This window comes from Tursiops truncatus, chromosome 14, assembly GCF_011762595.2.
Source record: "Tursiops truncatus isolate mTurTru1 chromosome 14, mTurTru1.mat.Y, whole genome shotgun sequence".
Taxonomy (NCBI): domain Eukaryota; kingdom Metazoa; phylum Chordata; class Mammalia; order Artiodactyla; family Delphinidae; genus Tursiops; species Tursiops truncatus.
The window spans coordinates 69,033,836-69,051,794 of NC_047047.1; the positions used below are offsets into that span (position 1 = coordinate 69,033,836).

Below are 17,959 nucleotides of genomic sequence, written 5' to 3' on the forward strand. Positions count from 1 at the left end.
CCCGGACCGGGGCACGAACCCGTGTCCCCTGCATCGGCAGACGGACTCTCAACCACTGCGCCACCAGGGAAGCCTTCTCTTTCTAGTTTTTTTCACTCAAAGAATACATTGGTTCACTTTACCATGTTATTTATGTATAGTTCTTTCATTTTTGCTGTTTAATATTTCCATTGTGAAGATATACACGATTTATTTATTCATTCTTCTCTTACTGGACATTTGGTTTGTTATTAGTACCTTGACATTATAAGCAGTGCTTGTACATGCCTTTTTTTTTTTTTTTTTTTTTGCGGTACGCGGGCCTCTCACTGTTGAAGCCTCTCCCGTTGCGGAGCACAGGCTCCGGACGCGCAGGCTCAGCGGCCATGGCTCACGGGCTCAGCCACTCCGCGGCATGTGGGATCTTCCCGGATCGGGGCACGAACCCGCGTCCCCCGCATCGGCAGGCAGACTCTCAGCCACTGCGCCACCAGGGAAGCCCCTGTACATGCCTTTTGATGCACATGTTGAGAGTGCCTATGAGGTGAAATTGTTTGATATAAAGTATGCAAAATTTCACCTTTATAAGGCATTGCCAAAATGGTTGCACCAATTTACATTCCCAGAATTGGTGCATAAGAGTTCCCAACTGATCAACCTCCTGACTGACATTTGAAATTGTCAGACATTAAAACTTTTGTCTTTCTCATAGGTGTGTAACACTGAGTATTAATTTGCATTTTCCTGAATACTAATGAAGTTGAAGATCCTTTCATATGTTAACTTGCCATATATGTTTGCTTTTCTATAAAATGTCTGCTTATATACTTTTGTCCTTTTTTCTACTGGGTTGTTTGTCTCTCACACATAATTTTAAGCAAAATTGGAATCATACTACACATACCATTTTACACTTTTCCAAGACATGAAACATTCTTTTACATTGTGATTTTAATGGCTGTGGCATATTCTTTCTCATGGACATCTCATAATTAATCAAAGCCCTGTATCTTTTTTTCCCCCAATTTTTGTTTTTAGAATTAACTCTGGTAAGATATCCTAATGCATAAATGTAATTACACATCACTGAATGTTTTCATAACATAAGTTGCAAGAATTTGGATTTCTGGGTCAAAGGATGTCAATATTTTAAAAGATTTTTTTTTTTTCGGTACACGGGCCTCACTGCTGTGGCCTCTCCGGTTGCGGAGCACAGGCTCCGGACGCACAGGCTCAGCGGCCATGGCTCACGGGGCCGGCCGCTCCGCGGCATGTGGGATCCTCCCAGACCACGTGGGATCCTCCCAGACCGGGGCACGAACCCGTGTCCCCTGCATCGACAGGCGGACTCTCAACCACTGTGCCACCAGGGAAGCCCTTAAAAGATTTTGATATGTATTTCCAAATCACCTTCCAGAAAGGTAAAATTTACATTTCTTCAAAAAAGTCTTTAACACTGGATATTAAATTTCAAATATTTTGCTAATTTAATTTGTAAATATTAGCAATAAAGGTAATCAATATTATCAATTAATATTAACATTAATATTAATAATTGATATTAAAATATATTTACTATCCCTTGTGTTTTTTTCTTTTCCTGGTATTGATTCTTTTTTCCCCAGTTTATTGTTTGCATTAGACTAAAGTTATATCTAAGTACTATGTTCGAAATTCTTTGGTTTACTTCTTTCTCCCACTTCTTTTGTGGTATGTCATCCACTTGACATACAATTGGGTTCATTTGTTTCTATTTGCATTTAGTTACAGATTTTAATTTTTCCCTATGCTGCTGCAGGGTATGTGGGATCTTAGTTCCCCAATCAGGGATAGAACCCACGCCCCCTGCACTGGAAGCACGGAGTCTTAACCACTGGAACGCCAGGGAAGTCCCTCCCTATGCTTGTCGATTTAATTTTATTATTTGAATGTATGTAACATTAGCATGCTTCCAAATGCCAAAACTACACAAAAAGATACACTCAGAATTGTTCCTCCCTCCCCTATCCTTTCCAACCCCTTCCCTTACCCAGTTTCTTACAGGCAAGCAATATCATTGTTTTCTGGTTTACTGTTCTTGTGATTGTTTTTACTAAAATAAGCAAATCCATTACATTTTCTTATTTCTTGTCTTTATTACACAAAAGGTAACATATACTACATTCGCTTTTGTACTTTGCTTTTATAACTTAATGATTTACCCTGGCAATTACTTCATATCAGTTCATAAAGATATCCTTCATTGCTTCCCAGTTGATTCTGTGCAATTGTGCTTCCCGATTGATTGTACTCCACCAGTCTTCTGTGTTTGGGCATTTAGGTAGTTTCCAATGTTCTGCAAATACAATTAATGGTACAATGAAGAAGCTTACATATGTAAGGGTACCTATTATTTTTGGAGATATCATCTTTACAGTAAATTCCCAGAAGTGGGAATGCTAGGTTGAAAGGTAAATGTACAAATGTTTCAGTAGATATTGCCAAATACCTCTTGATAGGGGTTGTACTATTTTTCCTTCCCTCTAGTAATACGTCTCCCTGTAACCTCACCAGCAGAGTGAGGCTGTGTAGGTCTGTCTAGTTGTCCCAACACCATTTTTTAGAAAGTCCTTCTTTGCCGCAGCCATTTGACTACTTACCATATACTGGATTTTTATACGTAGTTGGATTGATTTCTGTACCTTTCATTCGGTTACACTGGTCCGCCTCGTCATGTGTCAGAACCACACTGTTTTCACTCTGCAGTATGTTTTAGTATTTGCTGGGACTAGTCACCTCTCATAACTCTTAATTTTCAGTGTGTTACTAGCTATTCTTGAGTGTTTAGTTTTCCATATGAACTCTGGTATCAATTTGTCTAGCTACATAAAAACTTGTTTATATTTTTTGCAGGAGCATATTAAATTTATAAGTTAACATAAGGGGAACTGTCATCTTGACTATGTTGAGATATTTTAACCAAAACCATGGAATGTCTTGTTCAAGTATACTTTTGTGTCTTTCAAGATTCTTTTATAGCTCTCTTTTTTCAAAGAACCAGATTTATTGAGACAGAATTCACTTTCAATCCATCTATTTAAAGTGTACAGTTCAGTGGGTTTTAGTATGTTCACGGAGTTGTGTAACTGTCACCACAATCAACTTTAGAACATTTTCATCACTTCAGAAAGTAACCCCAGGGACTGCCCTGGCGATCCAGTGGTTAAGACTCCATGCTTCCAATGCAGGGCATGCGGGTTCGATCCCTGGTCAGGGAACCACATGCTGTGCATCGCGGCCACAATCAATCAATCAATCAATCGATACACTTAAAAAAAAAGTAACCCTATACACAGTATCAGTCCTCTCCCAATCCCTCAACCCCTCCAGCCTCTGGCAACCACTAATCTACTGTCTGTCTCTACGGTCTTGCCTATTCTGGACATTTCACATATATAGAATTGTGTAATATGTGGTCTTCTGTGACTGGCTTCTTTCACTGGGCATAATGTTTTCAAGGTTCATCCATGTTATAGCATGTACTCCATTCTTTTTTTTGGCTGAGTAATATGCCACTGTATGAATGGATTTACCATATTTTGTTCATCCATATATCAGTTGATGGATTTGGGGGTTGCTTTCGCTTTTTGGCTGTTAGGAGGAGTAAGACCCGATGTACATGTGTGTATAGGTTTTTGTAAGGGCATATCTATTCAAGTCTCTTGGGTATATACCTAGAAGTAGAAGTGCTGGGTCATATGATAACTTTATGTTTAACATTTTGAGGAAATGCCAAGCTGTTTTCCAGGGCAATTGCACCGTTAACATTCCTATCAGCAATGCATCAAAGTTCCAGTTTCTCCACATCCTTACCAAAACTTGTTATTGTCTGATTTTGATTACAGCCATCTTAGTGGAGGTGAAGTAGTATCTCATTGTGTCTTTTTCTTCTTTTTTTTTATAGATATGCTTTGTTGCTTATCTATTTTTAAAAATTATTTATTTATTTATGGCTGCATTGGGTCTTCGTTGCCGCACGTTGCGGCGAGCGGGGTGGGGGGGTTACTCTTCGTTGCGGTGCGCGGGCTTCTCATTGCGGTGGCTTCTCTTACTGCGGAGCACGGGTTCTAGGCGCACAGGCTTCAGTAGTTGCAGCACGCAGGCTCAGTAGTTGTGGCTCACAGGCTCTAGAGCGCAGGCTCAGTAGCTGTGGCTCACGGGCTTAGTTGCTCCGCGGCATGTGGGATCTTCCCGGACCGGGGCACGAAACCGTGTTCTCTGCATCGGCAAGCAGACTCCCAACCACTGCGCCACCAGGGAAGCCCATTTCCGATAGCTTTTGGTGCTTGAAAAACAGCATGGATGGGTGGATATAAAATCCTTAGCGTGTATTCTCTTTCCTTGAGTTTTTAGAAAATGCTGAAAATGCTGCATCACTATAGCCTTGCTTTGCTCTTAAGAAGTCTGATGCCAAATATTTTGGTTACCAGACTCCATAACAGACTAGCCTAAAAGGAACGGCACAAAGAACCATTTTGATTGTAATTTCACAACATTTGGGGCCAGGAATTTGGGTACGATTTGGCTGGGTGATTCTTCTGTTCTACGTGGCTTCAACTGGAACCACTCTGTGGTATTCAGCTGATGGCTGGACTGATACAGAGAATTCATGATGACTTCTCTCATATCAGCTAGGATCAGGTAGACCCCTCTCCCTCTCCACGTAGTCTCAGAACCTCTCCACAGGGAGTTAGATATTTTACAGAGTGGCTCGGGGCTTCAAGGGCAAGTGTTCCCAAAGACCCAGGTGGACTCTTCAAGACTTCTTATGACCAAGCCTGGAAGTCTCATAATATCACATATTCTATCGGTCAAGCAATTTGCTTAGGCCAGCCTGGATCAAAAGAAGTGATACAGAAAATACAGTCATCTTTAATGTACTGTAGCCTAATTTTCTTACACTTTTAAATAACTTGAACTTTTTATATGGAAGCCTTGAAGATTATCATTGTTATTTTTTGGCTAATAGTTTTAATTTAATTTAATTTAATTTATTTATTTTATTTTTGTTTTGTGGTACGCGGGCCTCTCACTGCTGTGGCCTCTCCCGTTGCGGAGCACAGGCTCCGGACGCACAGGCTCAGTGGCCACAGCTCACGGGCCCAGCCGCTCCGCGGCATGTGGGATCCTCCCGGACCGGGGCACGAACCCGCGTCCCCTGCATCGGCAGGCGGACTCTCAACCACTGCGCCACCAGGGAAGCCCCTTTATTTTATTTTTAAAAATTTATTTATTTATTTTTGGCTGCTCTGGGTCTTCGTTGCTGTGCGCAGGCTTTCTCTAGTTGCGGCGAGTGGGGGCTACTCTTCGTTGCAGTGCGGGGCCTTCTTATTGCGGTGGCTTCTCTTGTTGTGGAGCACGGGCTCTAGGTGCGCGGGCTTCAGTAGTTGCGGCCGTGGGCTCAGTAGTTGTAGCTCGCAGGCTCTTGAGCATAGGCTCAGTAGTTGTGGCACACGGGCTTAGTTGCTCCGCGGCATGTGGGATCTTCCCAGACCAGGGCTCGAACCCGTGTCCCCTGCATTGGCAGGGGGATTCTTAACCACTGTGCCACCAGCGAAGTCCTATTTTTTTATTTTTAAAAATTTTGGCCATACCACATGGCATGTGGGATCTTAGTTCCCTGATCAGGGATTGAACCTGCGCCCCCTGCATTGGAAGCACGGAGTCTTAACCACTGGACTGCCGGGGAAGACCCTATCTAATAGTTTTAAGAGACTATCTCTCAAAATTGATCATTCTGTGGTCATTTCCCCAAGTACATGTGAGTCCTTTCATTTTGTAGGTTTATATTTTCTTCTTTCAAGAAAGTTTCTTAGATTATAGTTTCATCATATGTGGAACTTTGGCTACATATATGTTGGACCTTCTTTGCTTGTATTCAAATGACAGTCCAAAGAGAGAGAGAAACAAGCACAAAGGTATGGAGGCAAGGGAAAGTAGGAACATTTCAGGAGTTTGGATGGGGGATGTGTAGGAAGAGACAAGAGATGGAGTGGACAAGGGCTAGATAGATGGAAGGTCTTGTGTGCCAGCAGTGACACCACAAGCGGCAAATTAAAAAAAAACAATTCTGACATGCGGTGTGGAATATGGATCAGAAGGAACAAGACTACAGGAGGGAGACAAGATAAAAGGGTATTGCATTAGCCTAGGTAAGAGGAGCTAAGAGGGACAGAGTGTAGGCTTATGTTTGAGGAGGATCAATGGGATTGTTGGGTGTGGCGGGGGTGGGCGTGGGTAAAGGATGAAGGATGACTCCCAGGTCCTGGGCAACCAAGGGTCCAACAGTTTTAGACAAGTAGAACTTGAGGGGTCTCTAGGACATCCAGGTGGAGAAGTCTAGTAGGCTTGTGTGTACATGGAACTCAGATGAGTGGTCTGAGCTAGATAATGTACTTGGGAGTTGCCGATATATGTGGCAGATGAAGACAGGGTGGATGCAACGGCTCAGGGAGAATGTACGGGGTGCGATGAAAGCTGAGAACAGAACCTTGTAGACGGAGGAGTGGTCAGAGGGGTTAGGAGAGGAGTCCCGTTGTGAAGGCCAAGGGGGTGTCAAAAAGAGTAGAGAGCTCTGTGTCGTCAAATGCCACCAAGAGCTCTAGTAATAGAGGACTCAGAAACGGCCTGGGGCATTTAGGATGAAGCCAGCGCTTACTGACTGAGAGCAGTGCAGCGATGTGGGGGGACAGAAGCTACACAGCTATGGGTCGGGGAGTGAGAGGGGGCTGAGTTGGCAGAGATGAGTGTAAACTATTTTAAGACTTTTGTCTTAAAAGACAGGGAGGGAATAGTAACTGGAGCATGATCTAGAATGACAGAGGTTTCCTCCTTTTCCTTTAGGACAGGAAAAGCTTGAACATGAATAGATGGTGAAGGAAAAGGACAAGTAGGTAAAAGAAGTTGGTAACTTTGGGAGAGAGAGTGGTGACTGCAATATGTTTGAAAGAAGTTTTCTGAGGATGTGTGAGGTGATGAAAAACAGAACCGAGATGGAGAGATGCTAACATGAATATATTTAAAGTGGTTAATTCCCAGAATGGCTAGTCCACATATTGAAATTACTTTGGTTTCAGTCAGTAGAGCAAACAGAACGAACCATATTTACATATTGTTTTACATCATTTACACCTCTTTTCTCCAGAGGGCAGGATCAGTGTTTTACCCTTTCAATGCCTCCCACACAGTTGGTGCTCAATGAGTAGTAAGTGAATAAACAACGTGTCTTTTACGTGTGTTCTGAGTATCTTAACATATTCAAAACATAGTTAAGACCCTGCATACAAGTGAAAAAGTCTTCTAAGCATGCAAAATAGTCGCAAAATTCATAAGTGATAGGTGATGCCAGTGTTTTGGAGTAACCTGTTTACTCTCACTTAACAAAGTTGGTTACCAGCATTTCCTTCACCACAGGGGCTTAAAAATAGGAAGATAAGAGGAGGAGGAAGAGGATGTCCTAAAGACAGGCAGGCAGACAGACAGCAGCAGAAGGTGGTACGATCTGCCTTGCCATAAGGTGCCAAAAAGCAGTGAAAAACCAGACTCAAAGCACAGGGGCCTGGGCTCTCTTAGCTTAGAGATTTACATCCTTCACTAACGTATCAAAAGTCCTTAAAGGACACTGCTGTCGTGAGCCTTAAATAAAGTTGAGAAAATGATCCTTTGAGCCGTTAAAAAAAAGCTTTGCTGTTCCTCATTTGGCATCATCTCCTGTTTCACATAGTTTGGAAAGGATTCTAGCAAAACGGATATTAAAACAAACAAGCTGATGCTGAGATCGTAAACCTTGGTCACTCTCTGTTCCTTTGCCCAAGCTGTTTACCTAGCTTTTGATGCCCTCCCTTTTTTTCTCCTAGGATTTCTCTCTTTTTCTTCCTTGCAGGCTGAATACAAATGCCACCTCTTTTAGGAAGCCCTCTGCATTCTCCAAGCGGAAGTAATCTCTTCCTCCTCTGCCCTCCCACAGCATCTCACCGTGGCTTGGCTTTGCACGGATCACCAGACCTGCTTGTTTACACGGCCGCTTTTCCACTAAGCTACGCGCTCCTGGAGACCAGGGACCTTGACGGTGTACCCACACAGCACCTGGTACAGTGCTACAGCGCTAGGCACGGAGTCGGTGCTCAGTTAACGGTTGCTGAGCTGAATTAACACGGAAAGATCACTCAGGGCAGGGTCTCGCGCTCGAGGTGCGGATGAATGATTCATGGGGGTGGTTCTTTGCATTCTTTACCTTGTAGTCACGTCGGGCCGAGCATCCAGCCGGCGGGGCACATACCTGTGGAGTTGGAACGCAACTCCGCCGCCCACAGCTGGCTCACGGGAAAAGCCCGGAGGGGGCAAGTTTACTCCGCCCGCCCGGAACCCGGCCGCAGGGGGCGGGCCTCGAGGGGAACTCTGCCCGCTGGCCCGCCCCCTCCTCGGCGCGGCGGAAGCTCCGCCCCCAGCCGCGCGCTCGCGCAGGCGGCGCGTGCCCGGCCCCCGCCCTGCGCCCTCGCGCCCCCGCGCCCTCGCGCCCTCGCACCGGGGGCGGGCTCGCTGCGCGTGCCGGGCGGGGAAGCGGCGCGAGCCGGGTTCCTGAGAACGTTCGCCGCGGGGGCGGCTCCGGGGCCTGAGCGGGCGCCGCCACCGCCTCAGCCTCGGAGGCCGGGCCGGAGGAGGCGGAGGAGGCTGCGGCCGCCGGAGACCTTTTTGACGCCCCCAGCTCCGGCCGGGAAGTGAGTACTGCGGGGGTTTGTGGCGGCCGCCGCAGGCTGCGGGAGAGGAGCGCGGTGCCAGAGCCTCGCGCCCGCGAGAAGCGGGAAGGAGCCCGCGCAGCGCCCTTACCTCGGGAGCCTGCGGGGGTGCAGGGCCGGGAGCGGCGGAGACGGCGCGCGGGGAGCCGGGGCCGCTGCACAGCGCGCGCTGTGAGGGGAGACGGCGCCGCGCGCCCGGACCTGGAGGGGCGAGCGCGGGGGATGGAGCGGAGCTCCGGGCCGCCGCCGCCGGGCTCTGAGCCCCGGGCCGCGGAGGGGGCTCCGGGGTCCCGAGCGCGCTTTGGTCGTAGGGCGCCGAGCCGGGGTGCGGGCGTAGGGCTGATGCTGCCCGTGCCCGGCTCGCAGGGAGGAGGCTCTGCCTTAGGTGTTTAAGGGGACGAAGGAGGCAGGTCCTGGCAGAGGGCAGGTGAGGCAGGCAGGCCCTGGCAGAGGGAAAGGAATTTATTTCACATCACCTCAAAACACTATTTCCCGAGGCACCTATCAGTGAACCTGTGCACCGAGGTCACCCGTTAAAGGAAAGTGTCCTGAGAGGAGGAAGGATGCAGCTAACGAATGCTTGCTGTTAAATTCCTGTGCCAGGCCTTGGGATTAGGGAGACCTTCCAGCAGCCTCAGCAAACGTTTATTGGTTAGGTACCTTGGGGAGAGAGCCGTGGTCAGCACTGGGGCCACAAAATTGTGTAAAACACAACCATCATTTGCTCTTTAAGTGCTGGCAATTCGGTTGTAAAGGTTTGCGTATGAAGTACAAAGCAACATTGAATTTTGTCTCATCCACTTTAGGTCTCTTTTCCCCAGTATTGGGAAATTGGAGCCATAAAATTGCTTGCTTTGAAGATTAAAGCAGGAGGGTCAAAGAAGCTTGTGGGAGGTACTTGGGAGAGTTTTGAAGGAACTTCTGCGTAACATTTAAAGAGAGAGAAGGGAAACGGAAATTGGAAAGAGAAAAGAAGTTACCTTTCTTCCCGGGTAGAATGAAGCTCCATGACTATTAACTGCTAAATCCTCAGTGACAAGAACGGTGCCTGACCCACAGCAGGCACTAAATACCTACGTATTATTGCCTGAATGAATGAACCAAGCAAGGTTTTGCTCTATTTTACACAGAGCACTATTGATAAGTCTGGTGTTAGGGATGGCTGAATGGACTTCCCTTGTTCCTCCGGTTCTCTTTTTTTTTTTTTTTTTTTTGCCGTGTGAGGTAACCCAGGTTCTTAGGTCTGGGCATTTAAAGTGATGGCTAAGGTGATGGAGTTGTCATATCTTGTGGTCATGCTGCCACTTTCACATCTTTATTGCATGTTGGCTGCCAGGAGCTTACTCCTTGGGCCCTTGCTTCAAATCATCCCATTCTGGCCTGTTTCTATCACTTGAGGAAGGAGAGTGCTTTTGTCTAGAAAACACTTTTTCATTTTTATCTTGGTTCTTGGATCTTAGATCTGTCATAAGAGGATGTACCTCTGCTCTTCTGTAAGGGCTGGGATTCTGCCTTTTTTCTGCCTTGGTTGGATTTCTGGACTCTCGAGCTCCAGGCTGCTGTTTCAGTTGCCTGGGTTGCAGTGCCTGTTGGGTTACTTTGCCTGCCAAATTAAAACTTGACCTTTTATGAGTTCTGTGAGAATTTTTATCGTACATAAGTGGAATTACTTTTGAAGGGGATTGTGTAGTCAAGGTAGTGTTGGCAAGGCTTTTGAGTGTCCACTATGTGTGAGAGACAAAATTTCTACTTAGTTAGGAAATCAGATTTAAAACCAATAGAATGCCAAGTTACCACTTGTTTTATATCTTTAGTATAAATCTCTCAGGACCTAGGTTTCCTTATATAAAAATAAAATATTAATTCAAATTTGGCATTGTGTAGTAAGCCTTGAAGAACTAAGTTAATTTCTCTTTAGTTTTATGACTGTGTACTTAAGAGTGCAACCAGCAGGTGTCTACTAGTTCTTATTTTGGGATGCCTAGATCCTGTAATTTTGGATGCCTTGTTCTAGGTTTTCTCAGTGATACTGTATTTTATTTATTTATATATTTAATTTACATTTATTTTGAAATCAGCTTTACTGGTGTCTGCACAGATGTCCTGTGCAGAGCTGGTCTAGTGGAGTTTTGTCTGATAAACCCACTGTAAGTTGAAAGTATGGTAAGTTGAAAATGCATTTAATACACCCAATCTACCGAACATCATAGCTTAGGCTAGCCTACCTTAAACATGCTCAGAACACTTACATTAGCCTACAGTTGGGCAAAACCATCTAACACAATGCCTATTTCATAATAAACTGTTGAATGTCTCATGTAATTTATTGAATACCGTACTGAAAGTGAAAAACAGAATGGTTGTAAGTATCTGGGTTGTTTACTCTTGTGGCTGACCAGGAGCTGTGGCTCATTGCCGCTGCCCAGCATCACGGGAGAGTATCATACTGCATATTGCTAGCCAGGGAAAGGATCAAAATTCAGATTTGAAGTACAGTTTCTACTGAATGTGTATTGCTTTCGCACCATCTAAAGTCAAACCACTGTAAGTTGGGGACTGTCTATACTTTGTAACCACTATCTCAATCAAGATATAGAAATTTACATCACGGTAGAAACTCCCTTATGCTGGTTTGCAGTAAATACTCTCATCACCTCTCATTTTATTTATTTCTAGTTATACAAGTATCAGGGCTGTGGCATCTAGTGCAGGAAGTATACTGCCCAATTTTAGGGGATGCCATTCACATCGGAGTGCCTGTGAATGGCAGCTCCTGGAGTTGTATTGTGCAGTCTGGGGCTGTGTACTGCAGCTCTGCAAATGGCTCATGAATGCACACTGTCTTATTAAATGCTCAAACATTACAGACAGAATACAAGGCTCCTTGACCCACTCCCTTCTCCACCAAAACGGCAGTTATCAGTTTGTTGTGATCCTTCCAGACCTTTCTCTATGCATTTTCATCTATATATAGATAATACGGGAAGAAGTAGGGTTTCTTCCGATGCCCACATTAATGACATGATACTGTAGACATTGGTCTGCAACTTCTTCCTAACAGAATGTCTGAGATCTTTCCATGATGGAACATAAAGATCTACCTGGTTCTTCTTGACTACTACACAATACCATACATAGCATATATTGTACTGTAGTTTATTTAATCCTCTCCTCATTAATGGCCATTAAAGCTGTTTGCCATTTCACCATTGCTGCAGTGAATGCAAAGTAGAATTGCTGGGTCAAAGGGGTGCATGCTTTAAATTAATTGATGGAGGTTTAACCATGTTGCCACTTGTGGATCTGGTTCATTTATTTTTAAAAGCTGAGTAGTGTTCAGTTGTAGACTTAAATCACTGTTTATGTATCCTCCACTAACTGTGGGGCAGTTAGGTTACTTTGGATACTAATTCATTGCTGGATTTATGTGTTGCCAAAGCATCCTGCCAGTCTGAGGCTTGCCTTTTCCTTTTGTTAACAGTGTCTTTAGTTGTATACAAGTTTTACATTTTAATGTTATATTTATGGAAAATTTCACACTAAATTAACAAAATTTGTTTCTGTGTCTGGTTTAAGTAAATTTTCTCTACCCCAGGGTATGAATTCTATGTATCTGTATTTTCTTCTAAAATTAAAAAAGAAGTTTTGCTTTCTGTGTGGAATTTCTATATGGTGTAATGAAGTGATATATATTTTTTTCAATTTGGAAAACCAGTTTTTCAGCACTTTTCCTCATTTTTTTTTATTGTGGCAAAATATACACAACATAAAATTTACTATTTTAACCATTTTTAATTGTACAGTTCTGTGGCATTAAGTACATTTACATTGTTGTATAAACATCACTATCCATTTCCAGAACATTTTATCTTTCTCAACTGAAACTCTGTATCCATTAAACACTGATTCCGCATTCTTTTCTCCCTCCAGCCCCTGGCAACCACCATTCTGCTTTCTGTCTCTGTGAAGTTGACTACTCTCGGCACCTTCTATAAGTGGAATCATACAGTATTTGTCCTTTTGTGTCTGGCTTATTTCATTTAGCATAATGTCTTCAGAGTTCATCTATATTGTAACATGTGTCAGGATTTCCTTTTTTTTTTTTTTTTTGACCCCGCCTGGAGGCTTGTGGAATCTTAGTTCCCTGACTAGGGATTGAACCCAGGTGCTCGGCATTGAAAACGCCAAGTCCTCACCACTGGACCTCCAGGGAATTCCCAGGATTTCCTTATTTTTTAAGGCTGAATACTATTCTGTTGTATGCATACATTATGTTTGCTTATTCATTCATCCATCAATGGACACTTGGGTTGCTTCTGTCTTTTGGCTATTGTGAATAATGCCGCTATGAACATGGGTGTGCAAATATCTGTTCAAATCCCTGCTTTCAATTCTTTTGTGTATACACCCAGAAGTGGAACTGTCCATGATATTAAAAAAATTATGTACATAACTGAATATGACCAAAATGGGTGGATAGTACAGAGAGTTCCTATAAACCCCCTCTTCTTCAGGGGCACTTTCCCGTTACTAACATCTTGCATTAGTGTGGTACATTTGTTACAACTGATGAATAAATATTGATACATTATTATTAACTTAAGTTCATGGTTTATATTAGGCTTCTGCTCTTTGTGTTGTACAGTTCTATGGGTTTTGACAAATGCAAAATGTTATCACATGACATTTCATGTAATGTCATTGCAGTATCATGCAGAATAATTTCATTGCTCTAAAATCCCCTGTATTCCACCCATTCATTCCCCCCTCCCTCCTGCTGAGCTGATAACAACTGATCATTTTACTGTGTCTATAGTTTTTGGTTTTTTAAAATAAATTTATTTATTTTATTTTTGGCTGCATTGGGTCTTCGTTGCTGCGCACGGGCTTTTCTGTAGTTGCGGCAAGCGGGGGCTACACTTGGTTGTGGTGCGCGGGCTTCTCATTGCGGTGGCTTCTCTTGTTGCGGAGCATGGGCTCTAGGCGCGTGGACTTCAGTAGTTGTGGCACGTGGGCTCACTAGTTGTGGCTCGCGGGCTCTAGAGCGCTGGCTCAGTAGTTGTGGTGCATGGGCTTAGTTGCTCCGCGGCATGTGGGATCTTCCCGGACCAGGGCTCAAACCCGTGTCCCCTGCATTGGCAGGCGGGTTCTTAACCACTGTGCCACCAGGGAAGCCTTGTGTCTATAGTTTTGCCTTTTCCAGAGTGTCATATGGCTTGGATCATGTAGTATTCTAGGCTTTCAGACTGGTCTCTTTCACTTAGCATTATGCCTTTACATTTCCTCTGTCTTTTCTTGGCTTGATAGCTCATTTCTTTTTATTGCTGAATAATATTTCATCGTATGAAAGTACCACAGTTTGTTTATCCATTCATCTATTGAAGGACATCTTGGTTACTTCTAGTTTTTGGCAGTTATGAGTAAGCTTCTATAAATATGCATGTGCAGGTCTTTGTGTGGACGTAAGTTTTCAGCTTTCTTGGGTAAATACCTAGGAGCGTGATTGCTGGATCGTATGGTAAAGGTATCTTTAGCTTTGTAAGAAACTGCCTGTCCAATTTTGCATTCCCAATAATTTTAAAACTGTATATCCTAGCACCCTAAATGTACTTAAAAAAATCTTTGTCAGACTGTTCTGTAAAATTAAACCGCATCTGGTATGAATTTATATTCTAATTGTTGCTTTTGTTGGCTGTCTTTCTTAGCATTATACTTCTTTATATATTTTTTTTTTTTTTTTTTTTTTTTTTTTTTTTTTTTGCGGTACTCGGGCCTCTCACTGTTGTGGCCTCTCCCGTTGCGGAGCACAGGCTCCGGACGCACAGGCTCAGCGGCCATGGCTCACGGGCCTAGCCGCTCTGCGGCATGTGGGATCTTCCCAGACCGGGGCACGAACCCGTGACCCCTACATCGGCAGGCGGACTCTCAACCACTGCGCCACCAGGGAAGCCCTCTTTATATGTTTTGAAGTTTTGATTTACAGACTTATTTGAGGGTGAGTACTTTTGCTTTTGTTTCTCTTATTTCTGTGCTCACCCTTCTCTGTGTGGCGATATTTCAGGTGCTTCCACTGATTGGACTCTAGTCAAGAAATCAGATATGATAATGGTCAGGGTCCTGCTCTTTGAGGTAATTGGGGCTATTTTAGATCTGCTCACAGAGTGTGTGAATGTCTTGGTTCATTTCCTGGTCATGAGGCTGTGTTTTTATCTTCTCACTTTTCAGAGCACCACATAAACCATAGTTCTAGGCAGAGACTGACAGCAGTACTTTTTCACTTCCTTTCAGCTCTAGCCTCATCCTTGGCTTTAAGCAGTGAATCTGGCTCAGATGTCTCCTGTTTCTCCACCTCTTTCACTCTGTGTCACTGTTGCCCTGAAGGAAGTATACACCTGCTTCTAGACTCAGAGTCCAGCAAGCCTGTAGCTTCAGTCCTGCTCACAGTTTTGTGTATCTGTTCTGTTTCTGATCCACGTGGAGGGTTGTCTTGTTTTTGAGCCTTTTTAGTAACTTAAAAAATATATTTAAACATATCTATTACTGTGTATTTGGAGCAGAGGGGATGCATTGAAGTGTTTACTTACTGGGCTGCTTTGACTAGAAGACTTAATTTCTAAACTTGATACCACTTATCTTGTTTTCTGTGTTATTGCAATGCCTAGACCCTCCAGTGCAAAAGTTGAATAGCAGTGATGATAATGGGCATTTTAATCTTTTTCCTGAATGGGAATGCTTCCAGTGTTTCACTGTTAGATATGATACTTACTAAAGGTTTCTGGTAGGTGTCTTTTGTCAATTTAAGGAGGTTTCCTTCTATTCTTGGTTTATATTTTTACTGGGTGTTGAATTTTATTGCTTTTTGGCATTTGTTGAAATTATCATTGATTTCTCTTTAATATGTTAAGAGTAGGACAGACCTTTCTGAGTTGCAGATAACTGAGAGAAACAGATATATTGTATTTGATTTACTTGTTAATACATTTTTAACAACCAAAAAATGAACTTTTAAAGAAAACACATTTTGATCTTGAATTTTTGTATATTAACAATATTATGTATAAGCTATATATTATAATATTATATATATATGCTATACATTATGGCATTTCAGCAATAATTAGGTTTGGACCAAATATTCCTGTAACTAAGCCTCACTATAATCAAACAGTGTACAGTAAAAAAAAATTTTTTGGGGCGGGAGTAACTTTAGGGACTCTATAAGGACTTTTTCAGTCCCTAACCATTCAAGCTTCTTCCTGGCTTCTTTTTCTAGACTCTTTACTCTCTCCTTTTAATTTTTATCTCTGCTTGCTCTGTCTCCTCTTGCCAGAGAGAGACTTTCTTCTGCAAGTAATAACAACTGTTATTTAGTGTGAGGCTACTGTATTCAAGAGATTTTCATAGATAATGGCTACACTGTAATCTTTACCACTGTGGAAGCTAGGTATGGTATCTCCAGTGTTTGGGTGAGGAAATTGAGCTCAGAGAAGTTAAAACTTGTTTAGGGCCACACAGCTAATCAGTGACAGGAGTGATATTTGAACCAGGTCCAACTTCAAAGCCCATATTCTTTCTATATGCTCTCTCTAAACAAGACTTTTATGTACCAAGTTCAACAAGACTTTTATGTACCAAGTTCAACTTTTATGTACCAAGTTCAACCAAGTTCAACAAGGGTTTTGTTTTTTTGGCTTACCCACATGATTCCTGCGTGTGGTGATATGACCACTTTGTGTCTCCAATATGATTTGTGTGAAAATTTTCCTTTAGTCAGGTACTTCATTGCTTTTTACCGGTGTGACGTTTTACATGTCCTTGAGCAGTTTCTTAAAATGACTAAACCTTTTTTAACTGCACAAACAAAGAATAAATAGTGTCATGGTTAAGCATGTGGGCTCTGGAGTAAACTATGTTGCTTGGACCTTGAGTTTATTTTCCTTTAACTTTTAAAATATTGTGAAATATTGGCCCTCAAAAAGGTATAGAGAATAAGAATTGTGAATACCTGTGTACACACCACTTAACTTAAGACACTAGACTCCTTTTAAAGTTGAACCCCTACTGCTTCCCAGTTGTATTCTCCTCCCCTTCTGAGGGAACCACTATTCTGCATTTGATACTTTTCATTCTTGTACATATTTTCATACTGCTATTACATATGTAAGTAGCCCTAAAATGTATATTGTTTTGCATTAAAAAAACCCCTTTATATTAACAGTATTAATTATATCTTTTTATAACTTTATTTTTTTTTCTCTCAGTATTGTGAGACTTATCCATATGGATATATGTAGCTCTAGTGCATTTATTTTCTTCACTGAATAGGATTCTGTTATTGGGCTATATCACAGTTTTATGTTTTCCTGTGGATTGGCAATTAATGTGTTCTGATTTTATTTGTTACTACAAATAATGCTGCTATTCTTGTCACGTCTCTTTGTGTACACATGCATGTTTTTAGAGTGTGTACTAGGAGTAAACTACTGGTATGTGTGCCATGCACATCTTCAACTTCCGTGTGTATTGCTAAATTCCACTCTGAAGTAGTTTTCCAATTAACAGTCACACCAGCGATGTGTGGCTTCTGTTCCTTCCCTGCCTTGTCACCCGTTGGTGTTTTAGGCTTTATAATTTTTGCAAATCTGCTGGATGTACCATGCAATCTTATTATATTAATCTTACATGTTTTTCTGATTACTAATGAGTTTGAACATTGCTCCATGTTTTTATTGGCTCTTAAGTTTTCCTCTTCTGTGATTTGCTGGTTTTCATCATTTACCTGTTCTGTTGTGTTGTCTTTTTCAGATTGATTTATAATTTTAAAATACATTTTGGATGCTAATATTTCACATAGATGGCTTCAAAGTTCTTCTTCCAGTTTGTGGCTTCTCTTTTAAAACTTAAAAAAAAACATAGGATCTTTTGGTGCACTTAAGTTTTGGATTTGTGGTTTTAATTTATTGTTTATGAAATTTTACCTACAGACCACAGGCAGAAAAATTATCCTAGTGTCTTCACATATAGAAAGGTGGTATAATGGACCAGGGGTTAGGGGTTCTGGGTTTCTATTTCCATGCCTTTATTGTGAAGTACAACTATAGCCTGAGACTAGACATTTTATTTATTTGGATGTGCAAAATATGAGACCTGGGTATTTCTAAGCCCTTCCATTCTGATTCTCCATTGCTTTGCCTGTGGTTTTTGTA

The 17,959-nt window shown here is 42.6% G+C and overlaps 1 protein-coding gene across 18 annotated transcripts in view; it reads left to right on the forward strand.

The window, feature by feature from the left end:
* Positions 1-8,490: 8,490 nt before the first annotated feature.
* DTNB (dystrobrevin beta) overlaps positions 8,491-17,959 on the forward strand; it is a 241,396-nt gene continuing 231,927 nt past the window's right edge. For 5 of the 18 annotated variants that reach the window (XM_073791532.1, XM_019943116.3, XM_019943115.3 and 2 more), the window contains exon 1: positions 8,498-8,735. The gene's annotated coding sequence lies outside the window, so the exon portion shown is untranslated. Of the gene's footprint in view, positions 8,736-17,959 lie in introns of all 18 variants that reach the window. The other 13 variants (XR_002177905.3, XR_012325781.1, XM_073791534.1 and 10 more) reach the window with 8 other exon arrangements.